Source organism: Podarcis tiliguerta (genome assembly GCF_965153285.1).
Source record: "Podarcis tiliguerta genome assembly, chromosome: 3".
Lineage (NCBI taxonomy): Eukaryota > Metazoa > Chordata > Lepidosauria > Squamata > Lacertidae > Podarcis > Podarcis tiliguerta.
The window spans coordinates 34,860,770-34,882,546 of NC_139536.1; the positions used below are offsets into that span (position 1 = coordinate 34,860,770).

The following is a 21,777-nucleotide window of genomic DNA, read 5'->3' on the forward strand; positions in this document are numbered from 1 at the left end:
CTATGCTCCTCACTGTGAATAAAGCGGCCTTCTTAAAATTCCTAGTTCCATCGGCCAATGTTGATCTGTAGTTTATTAGCCCATAGCAAATGAAACAGCTTAGACTCCTCCATTTAATGGGAAGTTCTGTCCTCTCCTCTTCCCATAAACATTCTGCCTTCTCCTTTGTGAGATGCCAAACCTGCCTCATGTTGCCCCTCGGCTTCCTATTGCCCAGTAATCTTATCAAATATGCATGCGACTGTGAATACAAATGGTGAGCTGTGACCTTGTTTGAGAAAGTATCCACAGCTTGTTACTCCAGCAATATTCCAAGAGTAATATTGTGCTCATTACAAATGAACATTTATCATGAACATTTTCAGATACAGCAGGAAAAACATGACTGCTGCAACTGAAAACTAAGTGCAGATTAGGTTGGCCCTAAGAGCCTTTGACAGAAGATGGGCAGCTTGTTCTTTTTCATGGTCACAGAGAAGCCATCCTTTGTGTTCTCTGTTCTGCACATTTCATAACTTTTCAATTCTTTTGAAATATTGAATGGGGAAGAGGATGAAGAGCCACCCCTTCCACCCTCAGTGAAGACTATTGATTTTTTTTAAGGTACAAATTGCATATCAGAGTGAGCTTCTTGTTTAGACAGTAGGATGCTGCTGCCTTCACAGGGTCATGCTTCGGCCATATGAAGGGGATCTCAGGGTTGCAGTGACCACCTGCAAATTAGTACGCCTAGGAAATAATGAGAAATATTTCCCATCAATCCTGCAAGGGCACAAAGCATGAAAGTCTATCAGGCTGAGAATCTCAAGTGCTGGAAATGTTTGTGCTGGTGTTATTAAGATTAATGGCAATGCCGACCAGCTATTCTAGGTATGTTCCTATGGAATTTCTACATTATACTCTTGCCCTCTGCATCTGCCTGTTATGTACAGTTAAGAGGGGAATAACAGACCCACAGTATAACACTGAGAACCCTTTAACCAGGTCTTTGGTTTGAGTAGACACATATCCTCCTCTTACTTTGCTTTCCTTTATTGTGCATTGCAGTTCTGCTCTGCTGTTTTGATCTTTTGCTGTAGGCTGGGTTTTTTGTTTTGTTTTTATTTGATAATTTTATTTGAAATTTGAAATTATTAGATTTTTGTAACCCACCCTGGGACCATTTTGGGAAGGGTGGGCTACAAATACAAACAATAAATAAATAAATAAATAAATATCCAGGTCTGTGCTGGATACTTCCTTGAAGGAGTCATGTGATGTTAATATTGTGCTAAGCCTGATGTGGACCCACAACTTTAGCTCTACCAGGAATACAGTCTGAGCTGTTGACTTCCATAGATCTTGAGAAAGAAGAGGAGGAGAAGTAGAGGAGAAAGAGAGGAAGGAAGAAGTGGAAGACCAAGAGTTGCCAGGCTTTGATCCTGGGAAGGCTAGAGCAGATGAGGGGAGTGCTAAGTACAATGAAAAGTGTGGTACTTCCCTGGAGGGCGGAGAGAATAATTTTGCACAGCAAAAGCATGACCTCTCCTTCTCTCTTAGAAAAGAGAGTGTGAAGAAGGATGTGATCCACAGTCTGTTTGCACAGCACAGTCCTCCCAAGAGAGGGGGAAGCTTGTGATGCATTTCATACTGCAGATGACCTTAGGAACTAGAGAGAAGAATTCCCAGCACAGGAGTCATAATGGCCAGATAGACTTGTAAGGAAACAGCAGCTTCCTGTACTCTTTGTTAGGCACTGCCATGCTCTGCCTCAAATATAGGAAGTGTTGAGGAGGAGCTAATGTACACTAATGATGGCTCAGTACAGGGATCAGATCCACTGAAACAATACACCAACTTATCTTTCCAGTGGACCCTGAGACACAACTTCCTGCCAAAAATGCAGTTTCCTAGTCCAGTGGTTCCCAAATTTCTCCCCCTGGGCATTACTGACAATCTCTGAAGGTTTTTGTGAACCACTTAATGTTGTTTTTCCCCTGCCTGTTTTAGCAATTGTTATGCACTGTGCTAGATACTGTGCGGTTTTTATTGTATTTTTGTTGCTTCTTTAATTTCTTACATTGTATAACACTTAGCATTTTACAGAATTCAGATTATAATACTGTAACAATGAACTACAGTATAGAAAGAGCAATAAAAATACAATTTAAAATCAGTATGGATATTTAATGCAAACATGCCATGGACTACATGAATGAAGTTTGAGGTCCTCTGCCCTAGTCAATGGCGTAGCGTGGGGGGTGCAGGGGGGGCGCACCGGGTGCAACATCTGGGGGTTAGGGTTAGGGGGTGCAAATCCACGGGTTAGGGGGCGCAAATCCACGGGTTAGGGGGTGCAAATTACTTGCCTTGCCCCGGGTGCTGACAACCCACGCTACGCCACTGGCCCTAGTCCAGCTTCTGTAATGGGAACCTTGCAATTCCTGGCTAGAATGTCTCCATGTGGGCTGGGATATATTGAATAGCATATGCAAATTGCAATCCTACTGAAGGTGAAGGACGTTGACAAATTTGGCCCATGACTTCATGATCCTGCTGGCTGGAACTATGGTTAGAATGAAGAAATTCTTCTTTTGCTCCTGAAATGTGGATCTGAGAAAAGCTTTGCAACTGTTGGATTTATGACAGACTTTGCCTCATTTTATTTTGCTGTATTTCTTATTAAGGGTGATAAAAGCAAGTCTGCAAATTAAGAATTACTGCAGCATCTCAGTCTGCGTAATGGTTATATTCACACTATGAAAATGTATATTGGATATTTCCCGAGATTTATATTTTTCATATATATTTTACAGCCTGGGGAGGATAATCTGTAAAATATAAAAAATGTTCCATGTCTCAAGCATATTTAAGCAATTGTGGGCTGACTGGATTACTTAAGATTAGATTTTATTATATATAAATAGCCTGCAACACTAAATATTTTTACTAGGAAGTCCCACTGAACTCTGTGGAATATATTTCCAAATAAAATGGGATAGGATTGGACTGTTATTTAGATTTTATTTTTATCCTAATGGGGAGATTGAGGATTTAAGATACTGCAAATTTGCAATATATTTATATCTGTATTGGTGCATATAAAGCTGTCTCACACTGAATAAGACCACAGGCCCATCTATCTCAGTGCCACCTACACAAGCTACAACAGCTCTCCAAGGTTTCAGACATAATTCTATCCCAGCTCTCCCTAGATATGCCAGAGATTGACTACGGGACCTTCTGAATGCAAAACACATGTTCAGTTATGTGTATTATGTTGATGCCTCTGGCACCAATTGGGTGAACTGGTGTGATGGCACAGGCTTTTCATGAACTTTCCGAATGCTAAGGGGTTCACTTGGAATGTTTTTGAAGATTCCCAGTACTTAGGGCAGAATATTTGCCTTCTGTGTGACATGGGGTCAGTTTGACTGGAATGGAAATTTGATGCAGGTCCTTGGTACAGCAGTGTTGAGCTGGTTGAAGACAGGTAAACAGGTAGATGCTTGTGTTAAGGGTAAGGAACTAGGCAGTGCTTTTTTCTGGGGGAATGCAGAGGTACGCATACCCCTAAACATTTTGTGAATCTAACAGTAGAAGAAACTAAAAATTGTAAAAAAAAAATAAAAAATGGTTTCTTCTCTAGCATGGTGATTGTTAAGTTTCGTTGTTACCACCTCTGATGGCAGCCTCATTTCCTTTCCTGGTGTAATGCATGTTCTTTGTACTTTTGTCCATTTACTGTATTTATTTTCCCTGATTTGAACTAGAAAATGGTGATTTTATTGAGTCAAAATGAGAGTACCCCTAAACATTTTTTTAAAAGAAAAAAAGCTCTGGAACTAGGAATACACAAGGAATTCAGCAGCTACAGAGTCTGATATAATCTAACATGATCCACAACTCCAGAACTAATATGTGGATTAGAATTTAATTATCCACCAGCTTTGACCCTTCTCAACTGTCCCTGAATGCATAAAATATGATTCTCAGCATAGCTAAAATGGGGTGCTGTGTGCAGCTTAAAATGAGCATTTTTAAAAATAAAAAAAAAACAGCATGCATATTTTGAGATAAAATACATTAAAGATACAAAAAATGCAGGTTGGTTTATAAAAAAAATCACAGAATAATTCAGAAATGAGATGGAATAAATGTATGAGTGAATGCATGTGCAGGTGGCACAGACTAGAAATAGGCTGATTTGTCCATCCCTAAATAGACTGCTCTTAAGTGGTAGACTTAGCAACTGGGAAGATGAAAAACGGAGAAATGTAAGGAAACAGTAGAGAAAATAGGGAAATGTTGCAAGAGGGGGCTATTGAGAATGAATAAACCTTAAAGCATTTGAGGCTCTAAGAGAATCTACAGCTAAACTTGGGGGTGATAGGAATTGTGGTCTGGCAACATTAGTGGACCAATGATTTCCCACCCCAACGTAGGACCTATAGGTATACTTTTTACCAACCCGTGCCTTCCAGATGCTTTGGACTACAACTCCCATCAACCCCAGCCAAGCAATGCTGTGACTGAAAGAGTTGTATACAAATGGCAGGAAAGAAGCAGACAATTAAAAGTGAGGCATTTGGCAACCTTAACAGGGCAACAAGAGCCAAAAATCAGGAAGGACACACATAGGAAGAAGTGCTCTTTTAAGATGGCACTTTCAGCCTACAGTATGATGATGATGATGATGATAACTATATGTTGCAAAGTCAATTGAAGGAAACTGAAAGGTGCTCAGCATTTTGGAGGATGGCACATCCTTAACCCTAGAGTGTAATTTGTAGCTTTGTAAACTAATGTGTGAGCTAATCATCCCCATTGGGAATCAAACATTTCGGCTTCCGAATGATCAAAAACCAGAAGTGAGCGTTCCGGTTTTCGAACGTTCTTTTGGAAGCCAAACATCTGACGGGCTTCCAGTTGGCTGCCAGACCCGTGCTTTGGAAGTTGAATGCTTTGGAAGTTGAATGGACTTCTGGAATGGATTCTGTTCAACTTCCGAGGTACGACTGTATTGTCCTTGTGAAAATTGAATGGTGGAGAAATGTCCCAACTCTGGGGTTGCAGTGCTCATCTCGCTTTATTGGCCGAGGGAGCCAGCGTTTGTCCGCAGACAGCTTCCAAATCATGTGGCCAGCATGACTAAGCTGCTTCTGGTGAAGAAGAGCAGTGCACGGAAATGGCGTTTACCTTCCCGCTGGAGTAATATCTATTTATCTACTTGCACTTTGACATGCTTTCGAACTGCTAGGTTGGCAGAAGCAGGGACCGAGCAACGGGAGCTCACCCTGTTGTGGGGATTCGAACTGCCGACCTTCTGATCGGCAAGTCCTAGGCTCTGTGGTTTAACCCACAGCACCACCCGCGTCCCTGTCATATCATAAGATGGGACCAAAAGCACATCTAGTGAGACCCCCAGGTATAGGGCTGTATATAAATTCAATAAACAACAACAACAACCACACAGCATCCCATTCTCACTGGCTAACTGGATGCCTATGGGAAGCCTGCTAGCAATTGCATTCTGCTGCTCATGATGCTCAACAACTGGTATTCAGATTGGCATATCCCTTTTTGACAAGTCAGAAAGATTTGTGGATGGAACGGGGAAAGTTCTTCACTACCCTCTGACTGAGATTTAAGGTTGCAACCGTATGTCTACTTGTGCCTCTGCTACTGGTTCATACTCACTCTCTGTCTTCCTCAACGTGAGCCCAATTAGCTAGCTGCAGAGTCTACCTGCTGAGCATGGTCTGTGGCATGTGGGTGGCGTGAAGAGAACTCCCCTAGTTTCTAGCTTTGCAAACAGCTGACCTGCAGCAGTTCCAGTGCAGTATGCCATCTTCTGTACTCCTTTTTGGGGGTCACAGACTGCCCTGAACAATTAAACTTCAAGAGGTTAAACTTTGAACATCAGACAGAAGAACTGTTGGTTAAAAAGAAATGTGAGGAAATGGAATGGCCTGAAAGACTCTTCTGAAGCTGCACAATTAATCGTAGTATCCGGGCAGGTAGAAGAAGTAGGCTTAAAAAAATATCCTTTAATGAAAGATGAGGAACCTGTGGCCATCCAGATATTGCTGACTTTAAGTCCCATCATCCCTGATCATTGGCCATGGTGGCTGGGGCTGATGGGAGTTGGAGTCCGGTAACATCTAGAGAGGCTCAGGTTCCACATCCCTATTCTACAGGCAGAAAGAAGTCCCCAAGAAAGGGCTCTATTCCCCCTAAATCTTAAATTTATTAACAGAATCCAAACGTTACTGCCCAGACAGAGATGTTGATGGGTCCTAAACGTGAGCATTGTTATGACATGTTCTGCAAATACATGCCAATTGTCATCAAGATGTTACTTTGAGGAAACAGACACCCCAATCATTAGTGGAATTATGATCCCCTTTGTCAATTACATCAGGGAACTCCTGAAGCTATCACTTGACTACAAATTTCTGTGGTGTGTTTTATTTGTGACATCTCTTGATGATGCTCCACTGTGTAAGGCAAATCAGAATAACAATAGGGTTGCTGTAAATGTAAGTTTTGCAGGGTCTCAGACTGAAAGAGGATTGGGAAAAGCTGAAATCGGCAAGAGTTCATTTGATCTATAATGCCAGGTAGAAATGAGCCCCGTCCATGCATCCAAAAAACATGTGATGACTTAAACTGGGTAGGGAGAGTTTTTACACATCCAGCTGTGCCTGTTCTACCCACAACATTCCCACATAGAGTGTGAAGGTTTGATGATTGTTTAGAAGTACATTAAAAGCCTCCCCATGATTATTAACCTTGCATTATAAGGGGGGCTGCTTCAGACCTGCTCAAAATGGGAAGGTTGGGGTGGAGTGGGCATGCCCAAAATGGGAAGGGGCACTAAAGACTCAACCAATGTCTCCCTCTCCAGTTTAAGCCTTCCTGCAGTCTTTTGAATTGATACAATAGAATGCAATGAGAAATGGATCAGCATGAGCGAGCTTGTGAAAGGGTCCTAAACATCCTCACACAAACAACCCATGAAACAACCCAGTTCTATTAACTATAACCCATCTCTCAAAAGTCAAAAACTTTCAAATGTGACTTAGTAACTTGATGAAGAAAGCATGTTCTATGGGATATGGTGGGGCTGATGTCCAAGTCAATGAAAAGGCTCCTATATAGCATGAGATGAAACAGCTTGTTCAGAGACAGATGTGGAAATTTCGTATCTGGCAATGATTTCCATATTGGAAATTTTTTTTTTCATTCACAGTGACCTTTAACTATATAAACATTTTTTGTGTATCGCTAAGACCTAAAAATGTGACTGCTGCTGTTGCCATAGCAATGTGCTATGTTATTAACAGAATGCTAGGATGTCACTGTGAAATCATGATGCCACAGAGTGAGTTCAAATGAATGGTGGAAATGGCAAATGAGATGGGGAGTGCAGCACAGGAAGATGCTATGGTGCCTAGTCCATGAGAGTTCTGCCATGTCTATCATGTGCAGCAGGTACATGGCTCAACATCTCCTTGCTCAGCTCAGCTTTCAAAATTAATCCAATAAGATGTGAGTTCTGATGCTGGTGTGGTGTAGTGGTTAGAGTTTTGGACTAGGACCTAGAAGTCCAGGGTTCAAATCACCACTCAGCCATGAAGCCTACTGGGTCACCTTGGGCCAGTTACCTCCTCTTACCTGAATCTACCCCGCAGGGTGGTTGTGAGGATAAAATGAGAGGAAGAAAACTATGTATGCCACCTTGAGCTGCTTACAGGAAAGGTGGGATATAAATGCAAGCCAAGATCACTTCAGTATACCATCTGAATCCAGCTAGATTACAAACATAGAATGCATGGATAAGGGGGTACTATTAAGTGGAGTGTGGTCTATTGGCAGAAGATGTTTCAGGTGGTGCGGGGGGGAGGCGTTAGCTGTTATGTTGGTCACTATCAAACTGGCAGTGTGTAACACTACTTTTGCTTTGTAATGGCTGTGCAACATCCAATTATTTGGAAAATCTCTTTTTAATGTAGCAAATCATGTTTTTGAAGATTGGTGCATTAGAGTCATAGTTCCAAACTCTGCCTTGGGAATCTTACTTACGAAAGGCTGGCTGTGTTCCCTGTAACTTTGGTGTTAATCAGCTGCAAAGACATGGGAGTTATACTTGTGGAAGTGAACATATCACAGGAAGTTTTCTGGATGTTAAGAAAATTATCTCTAGCAACTCTTTAAGCCACTCGGTGATGCTCTGTTTTAGCTCTGTCACTAATTGTTTATCTAACTCATCAAAGGCTCTACATTCTCACTTGAGGCACATTCAGGATGAGTAACGCCATGGTGCTTACCCACAACAGCTGCCACATTTCCTCTCTTAGCCGTGCAGCACCCAAATGACAAGGCCCTCCCTGGCCCTTTCAGTATGGAGAAGCTACTCCATGGAAAGTCTGTTTTGTTTAAACTTCAAATGACTCACCGTTGTCATCTGCGAGCTGGATGTTTTAACTTATTCATGTTGTGAATATTAAAAGCCAATGAAAAGGGCCACTGGCTCCCTCCCTTGTGTCAATATAAGGAATTCCACATATTACATTGTGTAGGAGATATTGCAAAAGAACAGAATTGAACGGGCTACATTTATTTTGTACATGTTTCATATTTGGGTGGAGGAAATATTATTAGGAACCTAGGAAGCCGCCTTCTACAGAGTCAGGGTGTAAAGAACCCAAAGAGTGCTCACTAATGGTTTCCCATTATCCTGGGGGGGGGGACACAAGTGGGGCGCCCCATGGTTCTGTCCTGGGCCCGTTGTTGTTCAACGTCTTATTGTTCAACTGTACAGACATCAAGGGCGAATGCAAGGTATTTATTTAAGCAACAAGTATCAGCTTTCATACATCTCTAGCAATTTGGTACCAACATACTTTAAAGGCCATATCCTCCCACAGTAACCTCTTTGGACATTAAAATCATTCTTGAAGCCATGCACACCTTGAGGATTGATGCACACCTAAGACAGGGTCTTTTCTGTTTTGACACTCTGACTTGGGAATGATCACTCGGGGAGGGTCACCTGACACTGAGTCTGATATGTTTTCACAGGCAGATGAAAATGTTTTTACTTACACAGGCTGGGACCCTACCTGCCCACAGACTGTCTCACCAGAGTGGTGCATGCTCTGGTTATCTCCCACTTGGGCTACTGCAATGCACTCTACATTGGTCTACCTTTGAAGGTGACTCGGAAACTATAACTAATCCAAAATGCGGCAGCTAGACTGGTGACTGGGAGCGGCCGCCAAGACCTTATAACACTGGTACTGAAAGACCTACTTTGGTTCCCAGTATGTTTCCAAGCACAATTCAAAATGTTGGTGCTGACCTTTAAAGCCCTAAATGGCCTCGACCCAGTATACCTGAAGGAGCGTCTCCATCACTGAGCCGGGACACTGAGGTCCAGCTCTGAGGGCCTTCTGGCAGTTCCTTCACTGCAAGAAGTGAGGTTACAGGGAACCAGGCAGAACGCCCTCCCTTCAGATGTCAAGGAAATAAACAACTATCTGACTTTTAGAAGACATCTGAAAGCAGCCCTGTTTAGGGAAGTTTTTAATGTTTGATCTTTTATCTTGTTTTTAATATTCTGTTGGGAGTCACCCAGAGTGGCTGGGGTATAAATAATTTTGTTGTTGTTAATGTTTTTAGACTGTTGATCTAACTTAACATCACAGTGGACACATTTTATTTTGGGCAGCTCTGTTTGTTCTTTACTGTGTGTGTGTGTGTGTGTGCGCGCGCGCGCACGCACACACACACACACACACGTGTGTTTATCCTGTTTTAAATTACTGTTAACTGCTGTGACTGTCTTTGGGATGAAGAATGAGATAAGATATGAAAGGATGAACTAAGCAGGGGCATTTTCATGTAATATCAATGCCATGTACTCTGCTTGAACTTCACATGTGGAAGAATTCATTTTCCCTATCCACACTTTTGCTTTGAGCTCCTGAAGCAATGGCTCCAACTGAGATTAAATGGCTTGTGCAAGTCAGCTCTTTTTCTCTCACCTTCCTTTCCTCCACCTTAAGAAATGGTTGAAACCCACTTGTTTGCCAGAACCATTTCTGTTCTGAAAACTAAACACAAGAAGACAAGAAAAACATTACTGCCACATGACAAAAGTCTAGAAGGCATCTCTCATTGAAGAGAAATGGTGTGCAGGGGAAACTCACCTATAGCTCAGTTTGTAAGTCAGCATGAATGTGTGCATCTATTAATTTCAGATCTCCTGGTTTCTCATTTCCCCCATCTTTAATTCAGTTCTCCACATTTCTGCAGCAATTTTCAATTTTTAAAAACAAAATTCTCATTAAATTTGGCATCATTTTAGTGCAAATTTCTCCTACAAAACACATTTAGAGACGTGCTGATTTTGAAGGAGGACTGTATTTTGGTTCTCATATTGCTTCAGAAAGTGCAAATTAATTAGATTCACCTTTAAATGCAAACCCCATCAAATTTATCCCCTATTCCGATAAGCTAGTTACGAGAATGTGCATGACTTTTGGCCAATTTACTCCTATTGATTTAAATTAGGCTCTCTAAGAATAAAACCACGTCTTTTCTCACAACTGCATAGTCAGCTGGCCAACCACAGGGCTTTTATTCTTGCTAAGTACCTGTAAACATCACACTAATTACACATAGCTTTGTCTTCTGCATGTGTGGCGCAATTGCTCCTTAAAGATAGGGAAATTCTGAGAAGTATATACTGTCTTTATTTCATGCCTTGCAGCAAATTGTCAGAGCATGGAAAATAATAGATATCGTAAAAGCACAAAGCGTGCTTCCCAAGAGAAATTATTGAAGCACAGGGACTGGAAAACTACCTCGGCTTCTCCAGTTTTGTTTGAGGCTGGTTTGTTTTTCTTTAAACAGTCCCCTTCAGGCATTCACTGGAAAGGGCAATGGATTCCTGCCCCCAATGTCCTCATCTGCACAAGAGGACCATTATGATTTGTGACCGTGCAGATCAAGGGGGTTGTAGGCAAGCTTCATTATTCCCAGGGGGAAAGGGCAATAACCTATGTCCCACTTATTCCTAGAAAAGCAGTCTGATGAGCCTGGCCGAGGCCTTCTGTTGCTGGCTACCCTCCCCTTTTCCAAGGCAAGTGGTTTCTTCCACCTCAGGGAAAGGAGAGGTGTACCTTCTCGGAAAGAAAGAGGGAGGATAGGGTGCAGTGTACAGCATAAAACAAATACAACACAACAACAATAACAACAACAACAACATCAACATCAGAAGATTCCACCTAAACATTAGGAAGAACTTCCTGACAGTAAGAGCTGTTCGACAGTGGAATTTGCTGCCAAGGAGTGTGGTGGAGTCTCCTTCTTTGGAGGTCTTTAAGCAGAGGCTTGACAACCATATGTCAGGAGTGCTCTGATGGTGTTTCCTGCTTGGCAGGGGGTTGGACTTGATGGCCCTTGTGGTCTCTTCCAACTCTATGATTCTATGATTCTATGATCAACATCAACAACAACAACAACAGATAAAACTTTGAAATCTACTTGCTCATAAATTTAATCTATGCATGCTATGAATGGAACCAAAATACTATCCTTTTTGATCTGAATTACCGTGCAAGCCTAACACCCACATGTGTTGGTGGGGAAAGGTATAAAAACTACTAGCCCTCAGTGGAGGCTTACAACAGGGAAAACAGGGATAAAGTTCAAACCAACACTACGAAAACAAGTTCATAGTAACATAGCAGAGGAATAGCAAATATAACAACATACATTTCAGTACTATAAATATAATACAGTTGCTTAAACAACATGCCACATCTAGTAGCAAAAATAACAAGGGAGCTTCACAGTTTCACATTAGACCTATAAACAGCCCTCCCAGGATATTGCTCCATGATGTTGCAATCAGTCCAAGGAGGTTGTCCCTGTCTGTTTGCTTCTGCCTCCTTACTCTCAGTGCTGCCCCTAGAAAAACTCAGGACGGAGGAAGACAAGGACAAAACTAGAATCACTTGGCTCTGCCTATCATTGGCTCCCGTTATGCCTGTCAGTGGCTCTGGCTCCACCCACTGCTGGGCTTCCTGGCGTATGCCCCACTACTACTAACAGACATCAGCCACTGCAGTGTACCCTACCATGCTGACTGAGTTGGAAGTTATGCTAGTAAAGAGAACAAACAGGAGGCATGTCAAGGGCAGGAATGGCCATGTGGGGGGCCAGGGAAACAAAATAATGCTGCATTCTAAGTCTCTTCATTCACTGGTACCCCCCCCCCCCCGAGCTCAGTCTAACTGACACCACCCAAAATGCAGGTGTAATTAAATTCACGGAAGGGCAGAAAATGAAGTTTTATATTGCGTCCTAACCCCGGTCAGAAACCTCTGGCAGCAGCATGCCACTTTAAGTAATCATGGCCTCCCCCCCAAAGAATCCTGGGAGCTCGGATGCTGAAAGCCCTATTTCCCTCACAGAACTACAATACACAGAGGTTTAACAACCAATCCCTCTTCCCAGGGGACTCTGGTAATTGTAACCCTGTGAGGGGAGTAGAGGGTTTCTTAACAACTCTCAGCACACTACACAAACTACAGTTCCCAGGATTCATTGGGGGAAGGCATGACTGTTTAAAGTGGTATAATTCTGCATTGGTCCTTACACAGGATATACACTATCATATCTGCCCTGTGATTTGGTACCTGGTTAGGCTTGCTCTGCCCCATTGCTTAGCCTTTGATTTGTTTTTTTATAGTTGAACATCAAATTTTCTTTTTAGTGATTCTGGCCTCTGCTGCTGCGAAAGGAAGGATCTCTTTTTGACTCAGGTTCCTCGTCTCCATTGAAAAACAACTCTTTGGATGTTCTCTCTTTCCCTGCTGTGTTGCTTATGCAGTCCCTTTCCTGCCCTATAATGATGTTGACTATACTTTATGTAGCTAATTAATCCAGAGCTGTAATATATTCCAGCAGCAAATAATGTCCCAGAATTTCTCTTTGGGATTCTCCACGGGACTGTGGGTATATTTCTGTGGGGGGGTATATATAGCTAACTTGAAGCAGAATTTATGATCTAATTGGAGGATAGGAGAGAGGCAGCAGTGGTGTGTATAATTCTGGAACTGGGACTCTGTAAAACTTCTAGCCATGATGCTTCAAGGCAGAATGGCAGCACTTTGTTATTATTATTTTTTAAAGGCAGAATAATTATTTCAAACATCTTACAATTGACTTTAAAGGGCAAGTTTATTTCAGTGTCTTCAAATGCAAAGAGCTAACATTTCTCCTATAAGACCCTGCTGTGACTATCACAAAAAGGCAGAGGTTATGAATGAAAATGTCTTAGAGCAGGGCTGGGGAAACTTTTTCAACCTGAAGGCTTTGTTCCTTTCTGGGTAAGCTTCTGAGGGTCACTGGTGAACGGGCCTAGAGGCAAAAGTGGACAGGACAACAACTGTAAATTTCACCTTTGTAGGCCAGTTTCTACGCAGACTTGCACACCCCTTTCATCCTCCATCCATGCAAGAGTCATGATCAGAGTTTAAGGAAACATCTCAGACAGGCAAAAACACTCAAGGAGGTGGTGAAGCACTCAAGGGGTGGCCGAAAGTCTCCACCCCTCTCCTCCTCAAATATTCCTGACAAGTCAGGAAACAAAAGCAGTTATTTCCCGTGCATAGTTGTTCCCCCCTCCCCCCAAAAACACAACAACTTTTAGTTGCCCCCCCAAAAAAATCTGGGGGCGGCTAAACTAAATTTGGGGGCACTGGGTGGATCTTTGCACCCCTGTGGCACATATGTTAAAGACGGCCCTGGTGGCAGCAGGGGTGGACAGGGTACCTACAGGGATGCTGCACTACAGAATTCTGCTGCCCGATGTAGCTTATTCAGTCTGCCTCATGGGCAGCCCGGCCCTGGAAGCACTTTTTGAAATACCATTCATTTTGTAGGGGGCAATGCGTGGTTTGACAAAAAAGAAATGGTGAGGACATTGAGCGGGGCTTCTGAATTTCATTACGATAGTAGTGGGGAACCTCTGGCCCATCTGCCTCTTCCCCTCTCTGAAGCCCCATCTTTTCACTTCACAACTAATTCCATCATCAGCTGAGCAGTGGGGGGAGATTGTGGGGAGATGAGAATTCAGCATCCCTTCCCTCCGCTGCCTTCCTACTCAACTGATGGGAGGAAAATAGCCCAGAAGAGGGATACTGTGACAGAATTGGCCTGCAAAGCTAATAGTGGTTGAACACAACAAAGTGCCTAAAGTCAGTGCCCTGGTCTCTCACTGGCTTTTCCAACAATCCCAAAGTAGCTGTAAAATCTTCGCTCTGAATCTTTACTCAGAGATCAGAGGCTTCTTAAGCCTTTCCCTGGCTCCATATTTTGCTGCAAGACAAGAACACTTCTTTCTTCCTCTTCCCCTGCAAACGACTTGGGCCAGCAATGCCCACCACTCCTTCTTCCAGCATACATCTAAGGGATGACTTTATGAAGTTAGGGAGACAGGAATCTAACATGCTGGCATGTTTGGAATAGACATTTAAGAGAGCCAAAAGGCCTGGGTGGAGGGGAAATTGTGAGTGCCATCTACTAAGTCTGGGGGCGGGGGGTGGTGATTTGATAGAGGTAGAAACAAGAGAGACAAAAGGCTTATAAACATTGGAGTGGTGATCACAACATTTAAGGAAATTTTAATAACGCAGATCACCATTTCAGTGAGCATGTGGAGCTGCTGTGATCTGTCCTTACCCTTGTTTTTTAAACAACAGGTAACGAAAAATGTGTTGGCTTTCCAACTTCTATCTGTTTGCTCAAAATAAATTGCTCTGTGCTTTCCTCCTGGCTTGTAAAATGGAGTTTTTCCTCCCTCTTTCTATCTAGCTCAGGACAATCGGAAATGGTAGCATTTTATTTACTTAATAGATATCTGTGGTGTTGTAAATATTTTCCTTTTTCTGGGATATACGGCTTGGGGAAAAGAAGGTTGCTGTTTTGCTGCCTATCTGAGCACAAATTAGTGGATTCCTGACTCTGTGTATGTGTGTGGGTGACATAATAAAGTCAGAAAGAAATTGCTTTCATTTGCTTTCTGGAACAGTAACAGTGTTGGACTGCTGTGCTAAAAAAAAAAGTTTGTGTATAATTTTTTTTGGGAATAGCCCAAATGATCCCAAGCAGAATCACAATGAATTATTTTCCTAGTTCACTCTGAGCTTTGGGTGTGAAAGCAGGATGTAAACAGCACAGCTAGACCAAAAAGGTAGCATGATTCTTTTGCGATCATGCTTTCCCTTTCTTTCTTTCTTTCTTTCTTTTCCTCCCTCCCTTCCTCTTTCCTCCTTACATGTCAAGTACTTCCAGGAAGTGGGGGCAGTGTGGGGGAAAAATTGCCCTTTCTAGTTATTTATTTTTTAAAAGGTAAAATCACTTATCACAATAGCCACTGGGCATATTTGCCTGTAATTTGGCAAGTTTCTTTCCCCCCATGTCCTCAGTTTTCAAACTAATTAAAAACAACAACTTGTGTTTTAATATCAATCTAATTTGAATATAGCAAAAAGATATACATCCAGATCTACATTGTCAAGCATTCGTCACAGGAGTGCTAACCGATGTGGCCAAAGTACCGGAGATTTTATTGTCCCTGTATTAAATGTGAAGGTGAAATTCCAGTCAACGGTTGAATAAAACATCCAGGTTATATGTGCCATTTCTTTAAAGTGTAGCAGGCAGCTAAGCCCAATGGATCTAAGGAAGTTTCAAGGCAGAGGTTGCTGAGCAAAGAAGCGGTGAAAGCAATTAAGAGAAACTGTGGGAACGTCCTTAGCCTTGTTTCTTGCCCAGAAATCCTCCATCTATGGTGCTTTAGTGTGTTCATTCATTCAGCAAATTATGCAATAAAATAGGTCACCATTTTACAGGTGGGGACCCGAAGCAAGAAGTCCTGATCTGCCCAAAAAAACGAAGTGAGTCCATGGCACAGGTCTCCCAAATGTAAGCCCAACTGATTATCCAAATGATCACAGTTCCTCCTATTTGGCTGATGAAGAGAAATCAGAGCCTGTGGCAGAAATGAGCTAGAAATATTCTGGCATGATCAGTTGTGCTTTGCTGTGCTTTCAATTATATGATTTTTAAAGCAGCAAACAGCAATTTGGAGAAGTGTGATCTGGATAGCGAAAGGATGCAGTTACTAAAATTGCATATATATTGCTGTGACTAACAAAACAGAGGTATTAAAGTCAAAGCAAACATTTTCAGCTTCTACCCTTCTTCAGCCATCCTGCTGTGAATCAAAGGGTGCTGATGCCAAGGTGGCAGTTACAGAATATTGAGGACAGGATATGCAGAAGTGCTGCATTTGCTGTTGAAAGCAGGGGTGGATTGGGGGGGAGGACACAGCAGCAGCACCCTCAGAGGTGATGGCACTGTGTTCACCAGGGCAATGATGGAATGAGTCAGGGGGCTCTGGGGTGGTGGTGCCAGTGTCCTGAACTCCCACAACATGACTTCTTGGTGCCAGGAGAACACTGTTGTTCACATAAGTGGATGAAATTTGCAGGCAAAGGAGCCGCTCCAGAGTGAATTAAACCTGCCAGATTTCAGGCAGAACTATCCACTGATTTTCAGCTGAGTAATGTTTTTTTTTTTTTAAAAAAAAAAAAGAAACAAAACAATTTTTATTAACAGGCCAATCAAATCACATTAGTTCCAAATTACATAGCCAAATTTTTAATTTTTTGTTGGGGGTACCCATGCTTTGAGCTTCGAAAGGGATCCAAACATCTCTCTTGCTGCTGCTTTGATGTACACAGTTCTGTCCAAATAGTATTCACATTTCTATTCAATCATCTCTTTGTTGTTTTCCTCATCTTCTTGTTGTTATCATATATTCCTTTTTTTGTGATCTCTGATAGTTTCCACAAGCGGGTTGAAAACAAACGTCGTTATATCCTGTGTGGATTTTACACTCGTCCAAGAGCCATATCAAAAATAGACAGACGCCATTTCCACAACTCCGCACAAAACATTCCCACAGTCTGTCCGTTGATTTCCACAGGTCTGCCAGTCTCTCATCAATTTTCTCAGAGGGCCCTGCCTGGTCAAACTCACATTCCGATATAATAACAAGCCATAGTCCTCCTCCACCTAATCCTCCTGTGGGCAAGCCTGCCGTAATAAATCTCTTCTTATTACTGCATCACAAAGAACTTTCATTCCTCCTGATGTTCCCACAAGCCATGTGTTTGATTAGTAATTTATTTCCACACAGTTCTTAATCCTCCTGCTTGCGATCAGTAATTGCAACGATTCTTTCTCGGGGGGAGGGTTATTAGGTACTCACATAAGACAAAAAAAGAAAAGTTTCCCCCCCTTTTCAGTTCCGCTCCGACATACCGATCCTTTGATGAATCTTCTTCTTGATTTATTGTTAAATCCAGCCCGTCGCTCCACTTCACAGAGATCCCTTTAATTAGCAGTCTTTACTCCGGATCTTCACTCGAAGTATGTGCATTTGCTTCTTTCTAATTGTTTATTTTGAGCTCCTGCAACCAGGCCGCGCAATCAGAGACAGCGTCAGGGAGAGCCAGACCAACACAAGGGCTTTGTGCCTAGTGCCTTCACCCTCTTCTTTCGAATACGGGGGTGATTTATGGCAACAGCAGGCAAGGCAGTGTTCCCCATTCCCTTGGGGTAACAAGGGAGGCTGCATACTCCCATATCAGCCTCTTAATTACCTCGTGTGAGCTGGAGAGATGGTATTGTCGGCCATCTTCCAATGCGCCCCTAGCGGCCCCCTCAGCTGAGTAATGTTAAGGACTACCCCAGATCACCCAGTTCAACTCACTACTTGCAGTACACACAGAGCCGGTGTATACTCCTAGTATTTACATAAGGAGGACAGGCTATAATTGCTAAAATACAACAAAACAACAACATACAGTGGTACCTCAGGTTACATACGCTTCAGGTTACATACGCTTCAGGTTACAGACTCCACTAACCCAGAAATAGTGCTTCATGTTAAGAACTTTGCTTCAGGGTGAGAACAGAAATCAGAAATTTCTGTTCTCATCCTGAAGGCCCCATTAGCTAAAGTGGTTCTTCAGGTTAAGAACAGTTTCAGGTTAAGTACGGACCTCCTGAATGAATTAAGTACTTAACCCGAGGAACAACTGTATAGTCTATTGGTACCTTGAAAACTCTAAACGTTAATTTCTTTAAGCTACCACAAAACTATTTGCCGCTTATCCTAGAGTTACTAGTCACTGACACATAGCATTTCAAAAACTCATTAGAAGTACCCCAGGAATTCAGACTGTTTTGCATTTTTGGCCTTTCCATTCCTGCTGCTATCCTCACTTGAAGGCAGGTTTACTGAAGCATACTAGCAGAAGGTGGAGGGCTTGCCGATATTTCTGATTCTTTTGAGTGCATATTGCTTTGGCTGTCTTCACAAGGTTTTTATGCCTAATGTAGGCAGGCCCAGGCACATTTGTCTGAGCTGTATTATTCTGATACTGGGAGGGGGGGAGGGAGAGATATGTAGCTGCACAACACTAAGCTCAGCAATGGGAAGAAAGAAACAGTTGAGGGAAAAAGCTCTTTGTACTCTGTTGCCATGATGCCTACACAAAGCCTTAATGAAGGTGACGCAGGTGGCAAATAGAAAACACTTCATCTTTCACTGACCACCACTATTGTATCTTTCTCTCTTGCATCCCCTGCCTATTAGGTGTCTCTCCCACCTGTGGCTCATGCTTGATGCTTCTAGTATGATGAAATCCACTTAGCATCTGTAAAACAACTGCAAATTTTATGTGTGTATGTAGATAAGATTATAAAAACATAAGAAAGCATGTTGAATTAGACCAGTGGCCTATGTAGTTCAGTATCCTGTTCTCACAGTAGCTAACCAGATGCCTATGGTAAGCCCAAAAGAAGAACCTGTGTACAACAGCACTCTACGCACTCAACAGCGTGGATGACCCCCAGGGTCCCTTCTAACTCTACATTTCTGTGATTCCTTGACTATAGCTTGAGATTCCCAGCAACTGGCATTCAGGCTGCCTCCAACAGTGAAGGCAGAACATAGTCATTGTGTGTCAGGGACTGGTCGGAACAGGAAGACTGGGAAGTGTGCACTCAGTCTAATCAGCTTCTCTCTGAAGAGGAGGAGGAGGGGCAAGCTTCGTCCCCCTTCTACAGCAGTTTCTGGAGGAGAGGGAGAGATGCTATACTGTATGAGGAAGAATTGCCTAGTTACGAGATAGTGGAGGAGGAAGGGGAAGTGAGACTGCAGCTGGCAGAGACCTGCCTGGAGAGTCCTCTCCCATGGACCAGTCGGTCCCTCCACGTTCTAGAACAGAGAAGGCAGAGGGGTGGGACTCCTGGGACTTCCCACTGGTGCTCAGGATGTTGTTGGGGACAGAAGAGGAGGAGCTCAGAGTAGCCAACGTCTCTCTTTGTGTGGAGACATGGGTTCTTGTCTTGCAGCCAGATGACTGAATAAAAAGGACTATAAAATTCAAACTGCTTGTTATTCGTGCCTTTGATGCTGCCAGAGGGGGAGAGGACTCTCCGTGCCTGACATTGTGGCTAGTGGCATTTATTAGCTTTACCCTAACTACATGACATTTAGAAGACATCTGAAGGGAAGTTTTTTAATGGCTGATGTTTTAATGTATTTTTAATCTTTTGTTGGAAGCCGCACAGAGTAGCTGGGGAAACCCAGCCAGATGGGTGGGGTAGAAATAAATATTATTATTATTATTATTATTAGCCATAATCCATCCAACTTGGCAATGCTCGCTACTTCTTGCAGGAACAAATTGGATAGTTTTGTCTGTGAGCTTTTGTGAAAAAGGACTTTCTTTATTCTACCCTTAATCTTTCAACTTTCTAGCGATAGAGGGAGAACAACCTTTCTTTATCCACCTTTAATTTTATTTATTAAATTGTTACTATATACACACACACACACAGTGGTACCTCGGGTTACATATGCTTCAGGTTACAGACTCCGCTAACCCAGAAATAGTACCTCGGGTTAAGAACAGAAATCATGCTCCAGCGGCGTGGTGGCAACAAGAGGCCCCATTAGCTAAAGTGGTGCTTCAGGTTAAGAACAGTTTCAGGTTAAGAATGGACCTCCGGAACAAATTAAGTACTTAACCCAAGGTTCCACTGTATATATGTAATACAATATCCCACCCTAACCCAGAACATGGAGAGAAGTTCAGCTAAGCCAGCTAAGGAATTTTTCAGCTAGGGAGAATTGTAGAAGCATTCCTATCTTGTAGCCATATGGGTTAGTCAATTCAGGCAAAAGAATCTTTGGGTGAAGGTGTCTGATGTTTAATGCTGCCTGCAGTCCAATAATGTTCCCTTCTGGCCTTTGAAATCAATCTGTCCAAAAGACAGGTTCTTAGAATTGCAAAAACTTAATAGAAATCAATTCATCAGTCAATTATGTTTACTGAGACCAACGGAATCAATGAAACTTAAGTGACTGACGCTAACCTGAAGACCCTGCAGTAGAAACTATTGGGATTAGAGTTACACCAAAACAAGTCTTTTCAATTTAATTTTCTCCCTCATTTTTGTCAAAAAGCCTCTCCTTTTCTTCCCTTTGTTTGTTATGATTTTGGCTGCCCTTTCAACATTTTCTCTTACTTTCCATGCAAGTCTGGAGCATGAGAAGAAAGTGTGCGGAGAGATGGAAGAGCAATTCTTTTGATCCGCTTTTCACAGGAGAATGGCCACAATTGATGGTGCTGAACTTGCTTGCTGATTGGAACGCAGCTCTTGGGCAGATCACACACTTTTCAGGGTTTTGCAATGTCATTTCACCGTGCAAAAAGTGCATACAGAATTGGTTTTGTTGCTGTTATTTTTAAAATGCATATAAAATGCATGTTTAGTAGGGAAATGCATTGAAAAGCATCGAATAATGTCCTTGCAACAACATGAGCAATGATGCATACATGCAATTTAAATATCAACTTTTCATGCGTTCTTTCAGAAGATCTGCACAGAACAGGTGGAACAGATTTTGGATTGAGTGCCAGTGAAAATTAAATGGGCATATCACAGCCAGATTAAGTGTTTGCAAAGTGGGCTGCAATCCAAGGCCCACTGTCTAAAGGAGCCCATCAGCTTTCTAGACCCATCTGCCAATGACATGCATACAGTGTTTTTTTTCTTTTTCTTCCTTATGTGTACAGTTTACAGTTAATTGACAAAAAAAGCATCAGGAAAAGAAAGAAAGAAAACAATTCAGAACCTGGATTGAGCATGGTCCTGTGGATATCTCATGCTAACTGTGAGAACATATCCCCAAAAAGCAGAATGGAAGAGGGATTTATTATTAGGGGTGTGCACCTGCCGCAAGAGTTGACTTTTTCCCGTACACCTTGGGAAGCTTCCAAAGCTTTGTTCTGGAGCTTCTTTGTGTCTTTGCAATTTGACTTGTGATTTGGGACTGAATTAGATCTGTTAAAAACAAAGCTCAATATCTCCCTTCCCATTCACCGTCATAGGGAATTTAAAAATGTCTAGAACTCCCCCCACCCTTTTCACAGAAGTGGATGGAATCTTCAGGAAGAGCAACACCTTTAGAGTGGTTTAGATCTGTCGAGTTGTAAACAGATACAATCCAGGCATTTTGGGGAAGGGCACCTTTAAATTTTACTTTTTTAAAAAAGGAAAAGTCTATCACTTTACATTTTCTGCCAGAATCGGAGGTAGTTCGCAGGCATGAAGAGATATAAAGCCTAACAAATT

The 21,777-nt window shown here is 42.4% G+C and overlaps 1 protein-coding gene across 5 annotated transcripts in view; it reads left to right on the forward strand.

Annotated features, from left to right (window-relative positions):
• Positions 1-21,777, forward strand: part of LRFN2 (leucine rich repeat and fibronectin type III domain containing 2) — a 250,447-nt gene that overhangs the window by 193,712 nt on the left and 34,958 nt on the right. The window lies entirely within an intron of this gene.